This window comes from Alligator sinensis, unplaced genomic scaffold, assembly GCF_000455745.1.
Source record: "Alligator sinensis unplaced genomic scaffold, ASM45574v1 scaffold368_1, whole genome shotgun sequence".
In the NCBI taxonomy this organism is placed as follows: Eukaryota; Metazoa; Chordata; order Crocodylia; family Alligatoridae; genus Alligator; species Alligator sinensis.
The window spans coordinates 895291-915521 of record NW_005842025.1 but is presented as its reverse complement, the minus strand read 5'-3'; the positions used below and the strand labels follow the sequence as shown (position 1 = coordinate 915521).

Here is a 20231-nt window from a genome sequence, read left to right as displayed (position 1 = left end):
CCAAGTGTACGTGTGGCCAGACTCTAAGGCCCAATCCAGCTGCCGCAGAAAGTATAGCACCAGCTTCCACAAAGTGTTTTTTAAAACCTTTAGAAGCTCCTTCTTTCTTTCTCCTTTTATTTTCTCCCCAAAGAGGAACCAGGAGTGCTTAAGTCAGGGGCAGGCAAAATGCAGCCAGGCACTTTCATCCAGGTGAGACCCACCAACGAATTGTACCCTGCCCAGCCCTTCCGCCCATGAAGGTGGAAGTGAGGCTCCCATGTATACACACCCTGCCAACATATCTTGTTATGCCTCACTTCCGTGCTCATGGGCAGAAGGACCCGACCCAGCTAACAACAGCTTCCCAGCAGGGCTGCTGCTGCTGCCGCAGCCACTGGCAGATCTGTTTGGCTTCCCTGGGGCTGGGGCCAGAGGCAGCACAGAGTCCACACCCAGGGGGGCGGCAGCAGTGCGGAGCTCTGGTGGGCAGGGTGTGAGACAGTGTGAGGTCCCCCCAACAGCCAGCACTGACTCACTTAGTGGTGCTGTGGCTCATAGTGGCATGTGGGCAGCACATGGGATGGCTACTGAGCATGCTGCATCGTGCCCCATCCTGCGTGGGCCCAGCTCCCAGTGGCCATGATCCCAGGACAGTGCAGCTGCAGCACCAACAGGAAGTGAGGCAGTGGGAGGAAATGGGGATGTAGGTGGCAGCTGGGGAGGGCGGAGGAGTCTGCGCACTGTGCAGCCCAGCCCAGCCCCGGCTGCAGCAGAGCAGAGTAGTGCCAGATGCAGCCCATCATCCTCAGGCTTCTGGTGGTGGCTTGTGGGCTGGATATAGCCCACAGGCCATATATTGCCTGCCCCTGGATTAGACCATTCAATCTCTGTAGGACTTCCACAAACATGGGGCCTGTTCCTCCAAATATTTATCATCAAAGCACAGTGATCATTACTATGAATAGTCTCATGTGCTTGACCCTTAGATGTTATTGTGCTGAAGCTGTGCAGCAAAATTCTTGGGAAAGCTCAGTAACCTTCTCTACTGTCAGTCATCCCCCTCTGCCAATTTTGTCCAAAATTCTGATTTTATGGAAATATTTAATTTGGGTTTTCAAGTTTTTAAAAGTCCACTATTGGTAGCTGTTTAGGGTTGTGTTTTAGCTTGTCATTACTTTAGCATAGCTCTTGAACGTTACCTGGTTCTTGTGAGAATGTGAGAAACCTGAATAATGTCCACAGGATTTTAGAAAGTACTGAATTGTTTGATTCTGCACAGCTTTAAAAAATGCAGGATGGTGTAGATGCTGTTTAAAATAGATCTATATTTCTCCAATTTTACCCCCACACAGCTAAGTTTTCAGGACGGAACATTTTATGCTGGTGGGGGAAGCGGACAAAACGCACATTCTGACAACCTCTTCTCCTTCTCCCAAGTCTAATGGGATCAATTATTGAGTAGTCATATTAGTGGTAGCTCTGTCACCATTTCTCCCCTTAAAGAGCTAGAACAATTCAAACAAAGGCATCCTTTTATAAACAGCCTTGATTGGCAAAGTGAACAAAAAACTGCTAGTTGGCACATTTGCAGCATCCAGGTCCATATGTAAAGCACTGGTGTGATGTGGCCACTATATCTGCTGCCAGCTATGGTGGGTAGTCCACGGTTCACCTTGGCAAGTAGCATCTGTGAATCAAGATTCATGACAGAAGTATGTGTGTGTGGTAGGACTACTATATTTAAGGACCTGAGAAAATCTCTTCAGGTCAGTTATGTCCAGTGTCGTCTTTTTTGAATCTTCTCAGTTACTGCTATATAAACCCCACTGACTTCTCTTATCAGGTTATTAAACATGAAGGATGATGTTCTATTACCATCTGGTCATGTAAGGGTTACTCTTTGGTCATCTAAGTGGTCATTAGATCTAATGGCCTAGACAACCAAATGGAAATAGAATCTGGACCAACAAATGGTTGTAGAACGTTACCCTAAGACTTAGCTCTTCCTTTACCACTTCCTCTTATCTCAATAGCATGTTAGCCATTGAATTGTTTCCCTTTGAATTGTCCAGGTTTAGCTTGATATCCTTGTAACATCAAAATCTTGTTATCTTGTTGTTGCTTCTGATTGTTAATACATGCCTGCTCTGTGTTGTTGCAGACTCTGGGACTGAGATTTGAAAGATAGTTTACATGAAAGATTTACGTGCTCTGGGAAGAGTTCAGAAAATTAATTTGCTAGTTTACTAAACAGCTTAGCAAAATCCTTTTTTTTTTTTTTAAATTGAGTGCTAAAAGAAAGGCTTTCCCCAGTCTTATAGGCCGCCTACCAGAGTGATTTACAGCACACATGCTATATAAACAAGACCTGCATCATCATGAAAGAATCAAAGATTTTGGAGAGGGCAGTCCAGTTGATAATTCAGTAATGCCTCACCCTGTGAAACACCTATTGGCTGGAGGCTAGTGTTGACGGTTTTAGCATAATAGCATTGCTATTGTCAGCCATAAATAAATTACGTGTATTTAACAAGTTAATGTCAGACTGGCTGAGAGTCACTGGTAGGTGTGTACTTAGTGACATCAGCTGGCAAGGAGCCCTGGTAACAGAGCTGGGGGGAAAGAAGAGGCAGGGAGCTGGGAGGGTGTGTGCCTGTATCTGGGTATTCTGGCAAGGTAAAGAGCTGGTCTGTTTGGCAGGACTTCCCATCTGGGATCCATCTGTGTTTCCCTGGAATTGGACAGGCAGCTCTAGTCAGTGAGAAATCGCAGATGTGAGGGAACTGACACATGTCCAGCTAATGAAAGGAGAAAGGAAGGCTGGTCGCAGGCTGTGCTGGAAGATTACGAGCAGAAAAAAAGAAAACATTTCATTTATATTTCAAAGAAAATAGGTGTATTTGACAGCAGCTGGATTGTTGTAACCTCAGTGTTTAGGGTAAGCAGTATTTTTTAAATTGGATTGTTTTAAAAATATGCATTTTTGTCTGTTGTTTTAAGCTATTTTGCTGTGTATTGGATTTGCAAAATGAATAATTTTCCTGAGGTTGTAGGGATCAATTCAACCTCAAGTACAGGTAGTGAGAGAGGGGGTGTGTGTGTGGGAACGTTCACATATGCAGTACTTTGCAACATCACTCTCTCTTGAGCCACCTCAATTTGACTGCAGTGGTTCTGCTGTGTCAAAACTTCAATAGATGAGTAGACTTCATGCATGGATTATGCAGCTGAAAAAATACTAAACTATTTCTGAAAGCACTGCAGTATAGCTTTTGCTCTCCTCTATGTTGCTATGGAAAGGTTCGGTTTTCCTGGATAAAAGGCTAGGACTCAGCGTTTTCTAGACAAACGGGAACTGAGAAAGCAGGAGGGATTTTTAATGCAATATGTTTTTTTGTTATATCAAGTCTTATTCTCTTGTGTGCACAATTATGTTTAAAATATAATGTGCTTTCTTATAATAGGAGGACATTTGTAGGGATTAGCCTCATAAACTCTCTAAGGTTCTCAATTTTAATGCTTGGTTATACATTTCACATTGCTTCTCTGCATTGTGTCTGAGAGTGCTGCCTTTTTGTCTTTACACTCTTAACACAGCCACTGATGATATTTGCATTTAAATCTCTCAAATCAGTTTTGCAGTAGAGTAACATGCATAGTCCTGTGTTAAGATTTTCATTGCATGACTAGTTTGCTGTACCTTGGATTCCATTTTATTGTACTGTAATTCCTAATTATTTTACTTGCATCTTAAACGTGCTTTCTATTTTCCTTTTTAGAAAAGGTTTGGCAGTTTTAAACTGTTTCTGTTCTATCTAGACAGACCATTGTAAAAGCATACCCATAAGCACCCAACCAGCTCTTAGATCTGGGGCTGAATGGGTGTGTATGCCACTAAAAATGATTAGCGCTGTCTCTCTCTTTTTCAGCACTAAACTCCTGAGCAGCTGCACATACAGTCCATTTTGTTCCCCCTGTATACATCAGTGAAATGCTGCCCAGAAGTGGCAGATATGCCAAAATCTACCCTCAAAGTTTGGAAAGCTCAAGGCTGGGGAGATCTTGCTGCAGAATCATAGCTGGTTGATAGTTGTTGGGTTGCCTACTAAATCCCCATGCCAATGCAAGATTATTCTTTATTGTGTTCTTACTAGCGCTTTGTCCAGGCTAGTTCTAAATGTGCTAAGTGACAGGGGCTTCCCTTGGGAGACTGTTTCAGAGCCTGAAAGATCTCACTGGCAGGAGAGGGGTCTCTCTTGCTGTTCAGACTAAAAGTCCCCATTCCCAGTCCCACTCCATTATTCCTAGTTGTATGTTATTTTACCCTTGGAGTTTACAGACATTTGGTAGCTGCTGTGCTGTTTCCTGCATCCCAGCGCTAGGTTGAAAAGCATATAGAAAATGACTTTTCACTCACAACCATACCTAAGCCTTTGTGTTTGCCCCTGCATTGCTAGCACCACCCTTGTTAGGGGATAGCTGTGTGACAGCATACAGGGCAATCCTGTGCCAATTGCAATCCAAGTTTATAACAGGATGAAGGAAGCCATCCAAGGGGATGCAAATACTTAACAGTGACATTGTGTGTCGCATTTTATTTGTACCAGGGTGAACGTTTGTAACTTTATCAAATTCTGTAAGTTGTTGACATCTTATAATGCCTGATCTCGGTGCTACTCAGTGAGGCTAGCTAAATATATCTGGTTCTTGATCCTGCAGTCACTATGCAAACAAAATTGTGATTAAGGTAATGGAAATTCTGTCTACATTAAGACTACATAATTGAACCATTAAGCTACATAGTTGCCAATTTCATCATCAAATTCTTCAGAAAACTAATGGATCCCAAGGAAGATGAGATGAAATGGTGGGGTTGGGGGGAGGTGGATGTTTTGGGTTATTCAGGCAGTGTCTGGGGAAAAACCTGTAGATCACAGAGATACAATCCAGCAATGTTTTTTTTGGTTTGTTTTAATGCCTGTACCTTGTCCAGAATTATAAGCATAGTAGTTATAGAGAGATTGGACAGCTCATCTGGGCTAAGGGAAGATCTTTCCAAATAGTCTATTAGGTAGAATCATACACAGGTCAGATTTTTTAGCAGTTCAGAAGAAGTAGATGCTCCTTTGGGACAAGTTTCTTAAGGATCTCGTTCTGGCTTCTTTACACATACTGCATGGTAGCTAGTTCAGGGAGTAGTTTTGTCAATGTCAGTAGAGTCACTTGCAATATAAAGTGCTATTCCAATTTATTGTGGCAGAATCATGTGTTGGTTTCTGTTTAAATAGAGAAAAGTTGCTCTTCCCCTGTGTATAACCATAATGAGACTTTGCCAGAATAGTGTTTTTTTTTTCTGGACATCTGTATACCAGAGCAACGGCAAGTTGGAGGGGATTTAGAAAATGATGCAGAATTAAGCAACCTGAGGGCTGAATTGAGAGGAAAAGGTAATGAGAAGTAAGCATGAGTTGTTTGAGTAAATGATGTTTGAGAGAAATGTCATGACCAATGCAGAGGATCTGAAGGAGATAACTCTAAAGGTGGGAGCAAAGTTGCTACAAAAAAGGGGTGCAACAGAGCAGAGAAAAGCTTGAGCTAACTGTGGGTATGGATTTCATATCTGAGGCAGTGTTGGAGGGTATGGAGAGGAGGGAAGGGGTAGCCAATTTGAAACTGCACCAGATAAAACACTTGTAAATGCAGTTCTACTCTGAATATTGAATTTGGACAAGTGGAACCTCTTTCTGCACAGGCCTGCATGCTGTATTTGTGAACCATGTCTGCTGATTTCTTCAGTGATCCTTTGTTATAATGAAAGACTCATACATTTCAGTAGGCTTTGGATTGGGCTCCAACTTCTTCTGTTTGATTCTCCTAGCTGTACAGTCAACATCACCAGGAGAGTTCCCTTGGATTTCTTTTAGTGTCTCATTAGGAGAATTGTTTACTAAGTCCAAATTGGTTACACCTTTGTGTACCCACTGGCAGTCAGAGTGGTTGTTCTTGTGCCATTCAGAGCTTAATCTGGCCTACAGAACTTTTGTTACAAGTGGTAATGCACAAGAAGAATAGAACAGTGCTTGACTGATGATATTCAGCCTAAGTCTTCAAGATAGGCAGTTCTAAAAATAATCCCGAAATCATGACAACTGGAAATATGGAAACTCCCAATGTTTCATTTAATCACCTTTAGTAGATAGTACTGTCATTTATAATAGCACTAGTTAGGCATGAACTGAATAACCTGTTGGCTTTTACATCTGTAGTTTCTGTGATTTGGCCAAAAAATATTAATTTTATTGGTAAGCAGACATAACCCCCTTAATATTACTAAACGGGCAAATAAAGTGCAACAGGCTCTCTGGGGGAATAAGTGGAGGGAAGTATTTGTTACCAAGTTTAAAGGCTGCATTAGAGATCATTTTAAATTTGACCAGTAGAGAGAATTGTGTTGTCTCCTGTGGTCTTTTACCATGTAAAAAAAAAAATAAAGATTTTTCTTCACTTAACTCTGGTTAGATCATAAACCAACCTTAAATGAAACTAACTCTGCATTAATATGTATATATTCTATTGTTTTGCAGAGGTCAAATATAAAATTATTTCCAACAAAATTGCTGGATTTTTGGTTGTAGCCATGTCTCCTTGGAGACTCCTTGAAGTCTCAGACCAGCAAAGACTCCCTATGCCTGAAGAAGGGTGACTGCGCCCAAAAAGCTTGCTAAGAACTTTTTTCCAACTACTCAGTTGGTCTAATAAAAGATATCACAGCTACTCAACGAACCTTGCCTTCCAACAAAATTTGTGTGCTGATCCTTGGTGGTGTAGTACAGCTTTATCTTATACAGAGAAGGGTAAAATTTTCATTTTAAGTGTTTTTTGCTATGTTTTTCCAAAAGCTCTGTGGATGATTCCTGACCTGAATCAGAAACCATCTTCTTTCTTTTCACGAGCAATAGCAAAGACCTGGGAAGCAATGATCTTGTATATAAAGTGTGCAATTAGGAAATTTGGGGTCAATTCCTGGTTGTGTAAGAGATGTTTTATAAGACCTTGGTTATAAGATCTTTATTCCATCAAAATTTCACCATGTATAAGTTGGGTATCTTCTTCCCAGTGTTAAGACACTTAATTCACGGTATTTTTATAGAACTTTCCAGAGATTTCCAAGGACCTTATGACGTAATTTTACCTCCTTTGCTTCATTTTGGGCAGTGATATTTATGAAAACATACCCTGAGTTTTAAAAACAGCGCGTATTGGATTTTATCATTCCCTGCCAAAATCCAGACTGCCTCCTTTCATGTAAGTGACAATTGTCCTTTTGCAATTCACAGTCAATTTGGGGACATGATTTTGGACAGAAGACCTTTACAAAGTGCTAGAGCTTTTAAGAGCCTACTATTTCTCTTCAGTTAGTGTGGAGGCTGAAAAGCCAAAAATCTGTCAGTTTTCTTGCAAATAGTATGACTCTCCCAGTCTGACCATGGAACTTAAATAGTCATCTGTGCCAACAATAGCTCCTGTCTCAGGGCAAATGTATTGATAGCTGTCTGTCATTTCCCTAAATTTAAGTGTGGACAAGAAGGGAGTGTGCAGAGCATGCTGCAGCTTTGAAAGAACTCAAACCTGTTGCTGTGCTGCAAGCTGCGAATGTTTAAAGACCGTGTATTACTAGGCTGAGAAGTTGCAGTGGGATGAGGGACTGTGAGGGTAACAGATGTGCTCCGCGCTGTTGACGTGTGCCGGCTCTGTTTCTCTGCTCCTAACACCAGGTGCAGCTATTGTTCTGGCTGGTCTCTATTCATCCAGCCTCGTCTGTTACTCTGCTCTTTCTAGCTCATTGTTTCTGAAGGAAATTAGCATTAAAAACCCATCCAAAACCCCCATGTCTCTCAACTGCAGGTGACTGTTATTGGCCCCAGCTGCCACCCTTGTGCTTGATTACTTCCATATGGGGTTGTAGTGAGAAGTAGTAGCCATTTATTGATTTTCCCCCCCCCCCTCCTCCTCCACCCCCCCACACGGGCTTTATTGCTTACAAAGAACAATACCCTGAAATCTATTAGACCCCCCAATAGGCTTCACATCCCAGTCAGTATTACAACTGTGATGAACATTTTACAAGCAAAGCTAATTACACCCTGCCCCCCTCATCCTCTTCCTCCCTCACCCTTTAAATGTAAAACAGCCAAGGGATGATTGGTAATAAATTAAATCTTTGAAATAACCAGAGATGAGACTTCTAGCTAACAGGCAAATTCTCCTGGTCTTTGGATGATCTTTACTGTAAAATATTACTGTATCACACCTATGAACCAGATGAGCAGACTGCAACTTAGTGGGCCACAAGAGAAAAAATGTTGCTGTTTTTTTACAAGTTGGTTGTTAATTTCATAAGTTTCACAAATTAGTCAAATGGGGGAGAAGCAAAAGAGACACTTTCTGAAAAATACAGAAGAGGAGAGCAAAGCTCTCTCTTTTCAATAAAACTTATTTTAAGACTGAGGAGATGTAGAATGGTATTCATCTAAACAATTCAGTGTGTGATTTTTACCACAAAAGGGCATAATAGGTTCCCCATTTTTATATCTGTAACTCTTGGTTAAATATGCTAATTATATATTTTTTCAAAGTGTTTTATTTTTGTGTGTTGGGGTGTTTGTTTTTAAGCAGCCAGCCCTTTTCAGCTAGGATTGGGAATTCAAGCTGTATCATTCTCTTTGGCTTGTAGACCAAGCCACTCGCTAGGTGGTGTGGAAAGGGGGAGGGTAACTCCTTGCCCTGTTATACTTGGGCAGCGCTGTAGCACAATTAACTCACATTTTGTGATGATACATGAACCAGAGTGAAATTAAATGCTGGCTCTCTCATAGAGCTGTATTGGCTTTGGAGACTTAACAGTAGCCAGAATGGATGACAATTTATGTGGTCACTAAAATCAGCCAAGGTAACAGTGAGGGATCAAATGTTTTAAATAAAGGGGTTCATTTTTTTTTTTTAATATAATAGGTTTTCATAATCAAGTTAAACTAGAATAGAATTAAAAGGCATTTTAAGAACTTAGTGCAGTATTAGTACAGATAACTGCTCTATAGTTCCATCTATGTAATTTTACATGTGATAAAAGCAAATTACAGATTTATGGGTTGCTGCTTCCACAGGAAAATGTATGCAAGGTTTCCAGTATGGCACAATACTTACAGTGACTGCATAGAACCTAAGTCTGCTCAAACTGTAGCCTTATACTTTACCAGGCTCTAAATAGGTTACTTTTGGCCAACCAGTTAAGCTGAAGTGCAGTGTTCCTCAAAGCACTCACATAGCGGAGCTATCCAGCATAAACTCTTGCACCTTGTGTGGCAGGCTGCTGTGGGGAAAACTGACACCACTTATAAAATGGCTTAAGCACAGATGGACTTTCTGTGTGGTGCTCATTGAAGACAGAAGCTGATTAGGTTTTTGTGAAGCCCAGCCTTTATCAGTTGTAAGGCCAATTTTCGAAAGCAGTTGTCTGAACCTTGCATACAAATCTTGCTTTTCTAGACACACAGGAGCACTTAGCTATTACTTATCTACCTTGTGTGTCTAAACATTCATTATGTAATTTAGGTGACCGCTCAGAAAAACTGGGCAGTTTGCATTAAGAACACGCCCTGTGCTACTACAGTAACATAAAAGCATGGGCTGCTGGTTAACTACTGACTGGTGTTGAAGATATTGTGCTTTAGTTTGAACTCTCCTGCTGACTTGTTTATGATCTTGGGAAAAAATTGCCAGTTCCTCAGTCTACCTGTTCCTTCTTTTAGCAGCTGACAGACCCTCAACATCAGGGTAGATTTGATTTAAATCAAATCAGTTTCAATCACTGGTCAGGAAGCCTCTATTTAATCATTGTGTTCTACAAGAAGTGCATTCTTGTTGTTTGATATCCTTTGTTCATTTCACTTCTTGAAACATTGCACTTTTAGAGAAAGGTAAGGGCTTGACTATGTGTGTATATACATTTTCAGAGAGACAGTAGGGCTGATGGGTGGGTAATCATCAGGACTGTTATCTCTCATCTCCATATACTGCTGTGAATATGGATGGTACCTCTGGAGACAACAATCTCTCCCTATGCCTGAAGAAGGGTGTTTCTGATGGAAAGCTTGTAAAGAGCAATTTTTCCAACTATTTAGTTGGCCTAATAAAAGATATCACATCCACCCAAAGAACCTTGTTTGCCTGTGATCTCTGGAGACACAAATCCACAGTTTCAGAATTGGAGCTAAGTACCACAGAGATGCTTAATGGGATCTTCTAGACTGAGCACTGAGTCCCATTAGGTAGAGTGGTTTTCTTTAATCTTTACTAATCTATAGAGGAGCCTCTGGGAACTCCGTAAAATTGGACCCCTAATATAGTTCATGCCTGTTGTGACCTTTTTATAAGACTCCAGGAAAAGGTTACATGGATATATTGTCTCAAATAGTATATAATTAAAAGTTATAAACCCCATTCCACGATGATATCTTTGAGCTTTAACATATCTTAAATTAAAACTATATGTTTTTTAAAAAGCATCTTAAAAAAATTAAAAAATACAATTAAATAAAAAAAAGATTTAAATTTTAAAAAATCCAATTTTTATTATTATTTTTTGAAATGGTTAATTTTTACTCCCCCCCCCCCTCCCCTGCTCAACATTAAATTGTAAGACTTGGAGTGCAAGCCCAATGGCATGAAAGCCATAGGATTGCACAATATCTGTGTGACCAGTGGCAATGACACCAGGAGGGATTCGTCTAAATTCACAGTGCAGGCAACTCCTCAATACCAGCAACGTCTGCATTTGAGGAAGGTTGCTTAAGCAGCTCCCAGCTGGGGTTAATATGTTTCAAAGAGGGCAGCCTCATGGGATTGACTTTCCCCTCATGGTTTCAAGAGTCTATCCAAGGGTAAGTGGGCTACAATCCTTTTTCCCATTCCAGTCTGTTAAACATTCTTCAGGGCTTAATAATGTACTGTTGTTGAGTGGCAGCAGTATATGTGGCACACTCCGCCATCTTTATTTCCAGCTATTGTAACATGTTGCCACCCCCCAGCATCTCCTGCAGTAGAATATAAGTGAATTCTTCCACACCCTCTAAAAAGTCATTTTAATGTTAAAATGTTAGTGGAGACCAGCCAGGCTTTTCTGGATTTCACGAGCAGTGAACAGCCTGTGAAAACAACCTTACGCCCAGAACTTCTTGCTTAAAGTAAATTCCCTGTGGGCAAATCAATGAAGTGTTGGCAAAGAAGAAAAGGGGAATTCCCGCTAAAACAGATATTGTTCCAATAAAGGTCACAGGTCTTCATAACCCTCCGCCTACCCCTCTCAGGATATAAGGGAGCCATCCAGATATGATTAAGTGGAAGGAGCTTTGGAGAGATTATTCCCTTCATCTCCCATCCCTATCTGTTTCAGATTGCATTTAGAAATAGCCTATTTATCCCCCTGGGGTACCACGTCCCTAAGCAAAGGAGCTATGTCAGGATGGCAGGGGTGCTCAGCTCACCAGAAGTGTTTTCTTCTCATATCAAAGATAAGAATTGGCTTTCCCTTCCATTGCTCACCAGAACATCTAATCCAAAGAAAAGAATGGCCAAGTAAGGCAAAGGTACCTTTTGGACATTTTTTCTGATTGAACAGAAAAGGGCATTATTATTATCCTGAGGAGAGATGGTGCAGTGGCATCCCTGGTCAGGACAGAGTGATCTCTCTGAAAGCAATTGTTTCAGCCACCTTTTTGTTCTGTTTGTTCATTCCTCAGAATAATGGACATGGTCTTGGACCATGACAGTCACAGGTACTACAGTCATACCGAGATTTAATAACAACAACAGGTAAAAGAATAACTTGGTGATGAAATGAGGCCTCAATGTCAGTCTTTGGGACATTTATTTCATCTACTTACTTCTCCAAGATCATTCTGTCTTGGGCAGACGAGTTTAACTATGTAGTTCCTCACCAGGGTAAAATGAAAGATATTTCTAGCTTCTGCATTTATCGCTGAAACCTCTTTGGAGTTTTTTAGATTTGCTGGCCAATTTCTGGCTTTAAAGTCCATACGACGGAGATTTCTTCTTATCTGAATGGTGGAAATGTAGCCAATTCATTAAACACTGTACCTAGTTGGTTTTCACAGGGCAGACTTTTTAAGGGTTCAGTAGTAGGTATTCTGGATCTTGATGGATAAAATGTTGGAGTTTAGAAAATGAGTTTGGAATGTACACAAGAATGGTAAGACGACCTTTCAGAATATCTCTAGCAACTTTCTTCACACTTCTATTAAACCTACAAAGTCAAATACTGAACTTAGGGGGTTTCTTCTCCCTAATTAAATTAACAGACCATATGGTGTTTACTGAGAGTGCCTGTGAGAGGGAAGGTGCCTACCTACTGTATCACTCTTTTTCAAAAGAAGCTGCTTTACCTGATGTCACTGTTCTAAAATCCACATGTTCTTTTCAGTAGCAAATGAGATGGGGATTATTTCAGTCACCTTCTCACTGCTGTTGGTATAACCTTCTGATCTTGCTGCTGTGTTGTTTCTTAACCTTGCCTGCATTTAGAAACCTCCTGTTTTCTACCAACATAACCATCTTTGTTTCTTACAGAGACTCTACCCGGGCCAGTCTCTTTCACCCTCATATAAATAATTGTTGGTTTCAGGTACTTTGGGGTGGGAGGGTTGGAGCAGCATCTCCATTTTCTATATGTCATTAATTACAGTAATTAGGAAAATAGCATTCCCTCTTCAGAGGGAAGTATGTGGATCAGGAAGGAATAAAACATAAGATTTTGCTTTTATGGATTGTAAAAATCTCTTGTTAGAAATAGCACATGCAAAGTATTTTTGCATGACTTCTTAAGAAAGGAATTAATTAGTAATGTGAGGGAAGGGGGAAGGAATGCACGTGGCTCTATTGCTATATGAACTCTGCACTTAAGTGAACAGAAATGTCAAATGGTATTCACTAAACCAATAGGAGGCACAAGTGAATGAAAGTTTCCAAAATGGGGGAGGATCCTTGGTGCCCTTTTTTGAGCTGACTTAGAAAACAAATATTTAATCCATTAGTATCATTCTTGAATTAGCATGTCATCTGCAGAAAGCTTTTAATGTACGTTACCAGTACTGTGAGTTCTTGCTAGAGATGTTCTCATATTAAGAACAGAGATTTAGCTGTTAATAGTTATCCTGTCTCTATGCCTCAAACACCCTCACCCAATTTAGTGCATGGTGTATTTGAAATATATTTCTTTTATGGAAAGTGTCTGTAAAAAAGACATCACAAGGTTCTGTGTTGCCTCAAGGGGTTAGCAGAGCAAATGTCCCCAATTGACAAGGCCTGTGGATGTTCTGACAGGAGCTGGGTTTTCTCCATTTTGCAAACCATCACCAGTAATCAAGTTGCTGCAGACAAAATTAACTCTTCAGCAGCACCTGTATAATCCTGTTGTTTTCAGATTTATGCCCTCATTGACACTTGTGTGAACTCAGTGCCTTCAGTGAGTTTGCACAGGTGTAACTCATCAGACCTTACCAAACAATTCTGCTGATAGTCACAAGGAGCAGAATCTGTAGCTTATTCAGCCTTAGCTGGGTTGGATTATAAATGGTGAAAGGAGTAGAATCTGGTTGGAATGGACTGAAATTCCTTTTGGTAAGTAATATTTTGATCTAGAATCAACTATGTTGTGAAGAAGATACAAATCCTGCCATTATACCCCCAGCCACGTGACTGTATTTCAGTGTTGGTAGGTAGACTGAAACAGTGCCTATTTTATTGGCCTGTAATTCTGTATTAAAGAAAAATGTAAGCAACAACTGTAGCCTTCTTTTGAATAGCAAGATGATTATCCACCTCTATCCAAAAGACCAGCAGTTAATCTAAGTCTTATGTATACAATAAAATCTATTATTCTTAAAGGTCTCTTTTGGTGTGAGGTGGGGGGGAGGACCTTTCTAGTTATCTTCTCATATGAAAATCTAATTTGCCTAATGGTCTGGTGAATGTAATTGAAAGACATTCTGCACTTACATGATTGTGATAAGTCTCACCTGTGCCCAGGCACAGATGGGTCTGTGCCTCACTAATGCATCATTAGAGAAAATGTATAGGTATCACTTCATAAATTGTACTGTGGCCAGAGAGGAAAAATTTGGCCTTTCAAACAGACTTGGCTTCTTTAGTGCCTTTAGGTCCACTTTTTGAAAACCTGATTTTTGGCTCTGACTTTTAACACTGAAGCTGGAGCCTTTCTCCCTCACAAGCTGTTCAGGGCTAGTATGCTTACAGGAATCGGAAGAAAGGGCTTCTCTCTGTTTTTCTGTGTCTCTGACAATGCTTCCAGTTTTTAAACATAAATGCGGTGGCCTCACCTTTCAATGTGGGTTTAACAAACAAGTTTAATAAAACTGCTGTAGTTGCTCAATACATACTTAGACCCACAGGGCCAGATTCTCTGAGCTACTAAGCAAAGCACTGCATTGCTCATTCAGCAATGAAACAACTAAAAGTAGCCAGAAGTTGCCTGTGGAGTATCTCTCGCTCCCCACTCCTCCACATAGGGTAGCCTCTGTTGGTGGAAAGCTCCACCATCTCCTGCATATGAACACTTCTGCTACATAAGGGGAGGTGTTCTTAGGACAGGGAATAGGTATGTTGGAGAGAAGAAGGCAGAACAGGTTTCTGTGGAAACCATTTCTCTGGTGATGGAAGGTACCTGAGGAAGCTGAAAAATAGTGAGCTGCAGTCTGCTGCTTGTCAGGCCAGCCCTCATTCTCCACTGTTTCTGAGTTCTGCAGGAGAATCAAGCCCAGGGAGTCTTAGTGCATCGCATTAAGGAATAGGTTTTTAATAGTTTTCCAGTGCTTATGGACATATGTAAATAATCTAAATACCTTTAAAAATTTGGCCTTAAGTGCATTCCTGTTCAGGTTCCATCAGAGACTTCAACTCAGCAGGATTCTGGAGCGCTTCTACATGCTGATTGTGTTGGGGCAAGGGAGAGGGCAATTTATATGGTGATAAGTGAAATGTCTTTGACAGGAGGAATTGTCATCTTGGCAAAACTCCTAGGCATGTCATTGATCAGAAGGGAATTTTAGCCACGCAGCAGTTAATGCACTTAGCTCCCAAAGTGAACCAGCACTTTCTCCAAAGAGAATGAACATGAATTAGTCGGCCTTGGATACATAGGCAAATTGACAGGGTAGCAAGTCTGGTGCTAAGGTAAGGAGCACAAGTGGCATGTGATTAATGGTGACAACTTCAGTCTCACCTGTTCATAAGATGAGGGACAGTAATGTGCCACTTAAATGGTGCTGAATTAAAATGCCTGGCACTTGTAGCAGGGGTTTGGGTTGTAGCCATGTTGGTCTAAGGACATAGGCAGACAAGGTTCCTTGGGTGAATTTGATATCTTTTATTAGACCCACCCAAATGGTTGGAGAATAGTTATTAAGCAAGATTTCGGGTTCAAAAACCCTTCGTCAGGCTAAGGAAGTTTCAGCAGTTGGTGTGTGCTCTTCCTGGATGGAATGAAAAGTAAAGAAGCCAGGGGCTGGGCTGGGCTGGGCTGGGCTGGGCTGGGCGGGGGAGTCAGTTGCCAGGCAGATTATAATGAATCAAAAATCCAGCGTCTATGTTTAGTCCATGATCTCTAGTATCCAGCAGGTTGATGAAATGGAGCTCATAGGCTCGTCTCTGGGAAGTGTTGTGTAAGTTTCCCTTGAGGATCAGGACTAAGAGATTGGAGAGATAGTGGCCCTCCTGTGAGAAATGTGCCCCCACCGGTAATTGGGCATTTCTGTGTTTGATAGATTTCCAGTGTGCATGCATTCTGGTGCGCAGTTGTTGTTTGGTCTCTCCTACATATCTTCCATCAGGGCATTTGGTGCATTGGATGAGGTGTATTACATTCCTGGAGGTGCAGCTGTAAGATCCAGGGATGCTGATGGCTCTGTTGTGGGGTGTAGTAATTGTGGGGGTGGTGGAGATGTGTTGGCAGGTTTTGTATTTCTTGTCCTGGCATGGTCTGGATCCTTTTGGTGTGTTCTGGGCTTGAGGAAGTTTGCTTCTGGTGATGAGGTTGGCAAGGTTCGGTGCTTGTTTGAAGGCTAGGATGGGTGGCTCTGGGAAGATCTTTTTAAGAATAGGGTCTCTTTGTAATATTCTTAAAAAGATGCAAAACCTGCCAACACATCTTCACTAACCCTAACCCTACTACTGTGTTGAAGAAGCTGAAAAGATACCAGACATTCACTACTGTGGACCCCTGTGACTATCCAGAGCTCTGCTCCATCCTGAACCCTGCTTACCTCAGTGGTGTTACTCATAGACACAGATGTCTATACTAGCAGACCTTGATCTCACTTTGCCATCTTTTGTTTTGATTTTTCACTATGGGTCAGATCCAAAACTCATTTAAGGTAGCAAAGATGCTCCCACTGCCTTCAATGGATTTCAGATCAAGCTCATTACCTGACTTAAGAGCCAACGCATCTCCTTTTTGTGGCTGCAGAGTGAAGTGAAACTTAGTGAGGTCTTGTTCAATGCTTTTCCCAAGGTTGTGACTTTATTCATACTGTCACACCAATAAAGAAGCCAACAAAATGGCTTCATCAGAAAAGTAAGAGAAGGAAGATTTTTGTTCAATAAAGACATAATCAAACTTAGTTTCAAACAATTTATTAGTCATTTTGAATGCTTGATAAAATTATTTGCTGAATGTTACCTCAAAACCATCACCAGAGTGGAAAACATTGTCAGTAACTAGACTTTGATTTACTTACTTCCTTACACACACACACTTTCTGGAAATTAAGTAGGTAGCTACATCAAAGCTGTTATCTGCTACAGAAAAATTACCTCTACAGAAATGAAATATGTGTAAAGACACAATTGTTCTACCATGCAGCTTTAACTGTATGAATAAAAAAAAAAGCATCTCCCTCAGTCAAAAGCAGCTGCACTTAAAACTCTAACCTCTGGGTTTTCAGTAGATCTCCCTAGCACAGGGGTGGGCAGTTATTTCGAGTGAAGGGCTGGTTATCCAGTTTTGGCAAGCTGTTGAGGGCCACATGAGTAGTCCCGCCCCTTGACAGGTGCCCCGCCCCCTGGTCACCATCTTGGGACCAATGTCTCAGGGCCAGCACCAGTGGGGCCCAAAGCAGGGCGTCACCTGGTAGGGGTCTGTGGAGCTGGGCTGGGCTGCACCAGCAGGGAGAGGGGGGAGCTGGCCCGGCTTCACAGAGCCCCTGTCGGGACCCTGTAGTCCTGCCACCTGGCGCTAGCTCCGGGACACCAGTGCAGGCTCTGTGCACCCACTCACTCCCAGTGCCCCCCAGCCCTGCAGTACAGGAGAGGGGCAGTGCTCAGCCCTGACTCCTTGCTCCCCAGCAGGGAACAAGCTGATGCTGAGCGTGGGGAAAAGCAGCCCCTCCCCTACCCCATGTCCAGTGCTCCCTGCTGCAGCCACTCCCAGCCCACGTGGGGCCACCTGTGCCTCCTCAGGACTGCCCCGTGCAGGCTGCGAGCGGCTACAGCAGGGAGCGCCAGCCACGGGGTGGGGCAGGGGCTGCATTTCCCCAGGTTCCTCCCCCGCCCTCCCCGCTTACCTGAGTTTCCAGTGTGGTGCAGCCACGTGGTCCCTGCTGGGGCTTCCACCTCGGGGGGCGGGGCCAGGCGGGCCCTGCTGTTGTGGGAACCCGCTGGGCTTCCCCTGAGTCCTACTGCCCCTGGTTCCTGTCACTTTTGACAGGAAACAAAAACAGATTAAAAAAAAAAAAAAAAGGTAGAAAATTAATATTTAGGGGCCCTGCGGGCCAGATAGAATAGCCTCGTGTGCCGAATCCGTCCCACGGGCCATATTTTTGCCCACCTCTGCCCTAGCACATCAGCAGATCCTTGCATGATTTTGTTTTAATTCAGCGATTAAGTAGTTGCGATGGCTGGAATTTTGAAAGAGAGCAGGAACACCTTCTGCATCTGCCATTATAAAAACAAATTCTTTATCATGCATCTTATACCTTTCCTAGCTAGTCTTAGTAACAATGAAGGACAGTGGTTTGAACTGTAAGAGTGACAGTCTTTGGAAAGGATTCAGATGACAAAAGCTAGTTACCTCCTGATTATTGCAGAAACTCAGCTACTAAATAGAAAATATCTCCAAATTGGGCCTCCAAAACCAGAGACTAATACTGAGGAACTGTGAGATCTTTACCAAAAAGGAAAAAGAAAGAAAGCAGAAGAGCTATACTATACCTAAGACGACACATGAAGTTACAGGTTTCCCTCGCTTTATGCTGTACATGCATTCCTGGAAAACGGTGCATAACTCGAGTTTGCATAAAGGGAACATACTTTACAATGTAACAAATAGGGGTATGTGCCAAGACCTCAACTATACTGACCCCCATGCCCATTTTTACGACTTTTACAAACAAATTTTGGTACTTATGAACAGCAGACAGTACAAACAAGCACAGGGCACTATCAGAATGGGGATGGCAACTACAGAAACATGTGTCGCAGACAATGAGCTAGGAGCACAGATCCACACAGGAGACTATATTTTGGTGTGCGTCACTCCCACAGTGCACCGCACAAAGCAGCTGACTGTGAGCTTCCACCACACCGAACGCATAAGAGTGAATTTACCTCGCATATAAGGAATTTTTGGTATATGAAGCCAGTGAACTCGAGGGTACTGGCTTGCCTTCATGAAATGGTTGTTGAATTAGGGCCTAAATGAACAGAGTATCTCCATGAGATGCAGGATTTAGGTAAGACAAGGTCTACAAAACATACCTACAGGTACAATTGGGCATGGAATTTAAGGAATGGAATGAGAGGTACAGCAGACGGTTCTAATATTTCAGCGCAACTGTTGCTGCCTTGACACACTAAATGGCAGCATCCACATTGCATCCAGACTTGTCATTTCAGCTCCATGGAACTCGAGAGAATCCCAACATTTGTAATATTACATGTAGCAGAAACACACTTGCTGTATTGTGCCATGAGTAATTTCAGATAATTTGGAGGGTAACAACTCAAAGTCAATTTACTTTTTAAGTAAGAGAAACTGGCTTCCTTCACACTTCTATACAATTAACACATACAGTAAGGGCGCTTTATATCAGAAATGAGATTATTGTAATTTTAACATTTCACATTAAGGTTTTGCTTTCCTTTCACATGACATTTAATGTAAATATCACCACTGGACTCTTTCTATACAGCAGTTTTATATGCATAAGCTTTCCATGTATGAGCATGAAAATGACCATAAAATAACCTAAAATCTAGAGTTGATGAGGGATCAGCAATAGAAACTGCTGCTCTGAATCTTCCTATGTTGTATCCCATTTTTCCTTTTTTTGTCTGTGCTCCACTAGACTCCAGTCATTAATCTTCCTCATGTTTTCTTCACGTAGGCAAATGAGACACAGATGTTCACATCTGGAAAGTTAGTTCCAGCCATCATCATTGCACTTGAATAGTTTAAATTGCAGAAGGAATATTTTGAAACCAGCAAAGCAAGAAGATATTTTTTAAGGAATGTTTTTTTTTTGTTTGCTGTCTGTTGTACATTTCTTACTCTTGTTCTGTATTTTTCTGATGTTTTGAAGGAAAAATTACATCTGTAAATAGTGCAGAAGAGTAAGTATTTCTTAATATTACATCAGAGATACTGTTTAAAAAAAAGAAGGGAAAAATCTTGTAACCCTATATGGCATAGTAAAGCAACTAAACATTAACAAGATGTTTAAGCAATAACTAATCAAGCTAATTAGCAAGGATTTCCTCTTTTGCTCAACCATGTTTGGCCCAGAATGTGTCCTGTTGTTTATCTCTGATTATAATGGTGGGCAGCTAGTTCTTAATGACGGTGGGACTGTTCCTTTTTGGAGGGAAGCAAGTTTCCATGGAGAAGGGGCTCAGAGGTATTTCATCATTATGTCGGTGCCAAAATCCAGGCGCAAAGTCTAGACAGGTTTATTGGCTGCTTTCAGTGGCTAAGAAATGGGAAGGATGGGCAGCAGCAGCTTCACTGCTTCCATTCATTACTAAGTTTTGCATACCCTGAGTATATTTTCATAAGGGGATTGCATACCCTACATCCACTTTCACATGTTGTTGTTTGAATAATTAGAAATTGGAGGGGATATTAAATGCAGAAATTAAATGTTATGGGACAGCCATAACAG

At 41.7% G+C, this 20231-nt stretch overlaps 1 protein-coding gene across 5 annotated transcripts in view; it reads left to right on the top strand.

Moving 5' to 3' along the window:
* CBFA2T2 (CBFA2/RUNX1 translocation partner 2) overlaps positions 1–20231 on the top strand; it is a 118645-nt gene that overhangs the window by 54929 nt on the left and 43485 nt on the right. Inside the window, exon 1 of one of the 5 annotated variants that reach the window (XM_025202434.1) lies at positions 2750–2920. The exons of the other annotated variants lie outside the window; for them this stretch is intronic. The gene's annotated coding sequence lies outside the window, so the exon portion shown is untranslated. Of the gene's footprint in view, positions 1–2749; positions 2921–20231 lie in introns of those variants that run through there. 5 annotated transcript variants of the gene reach the window in all.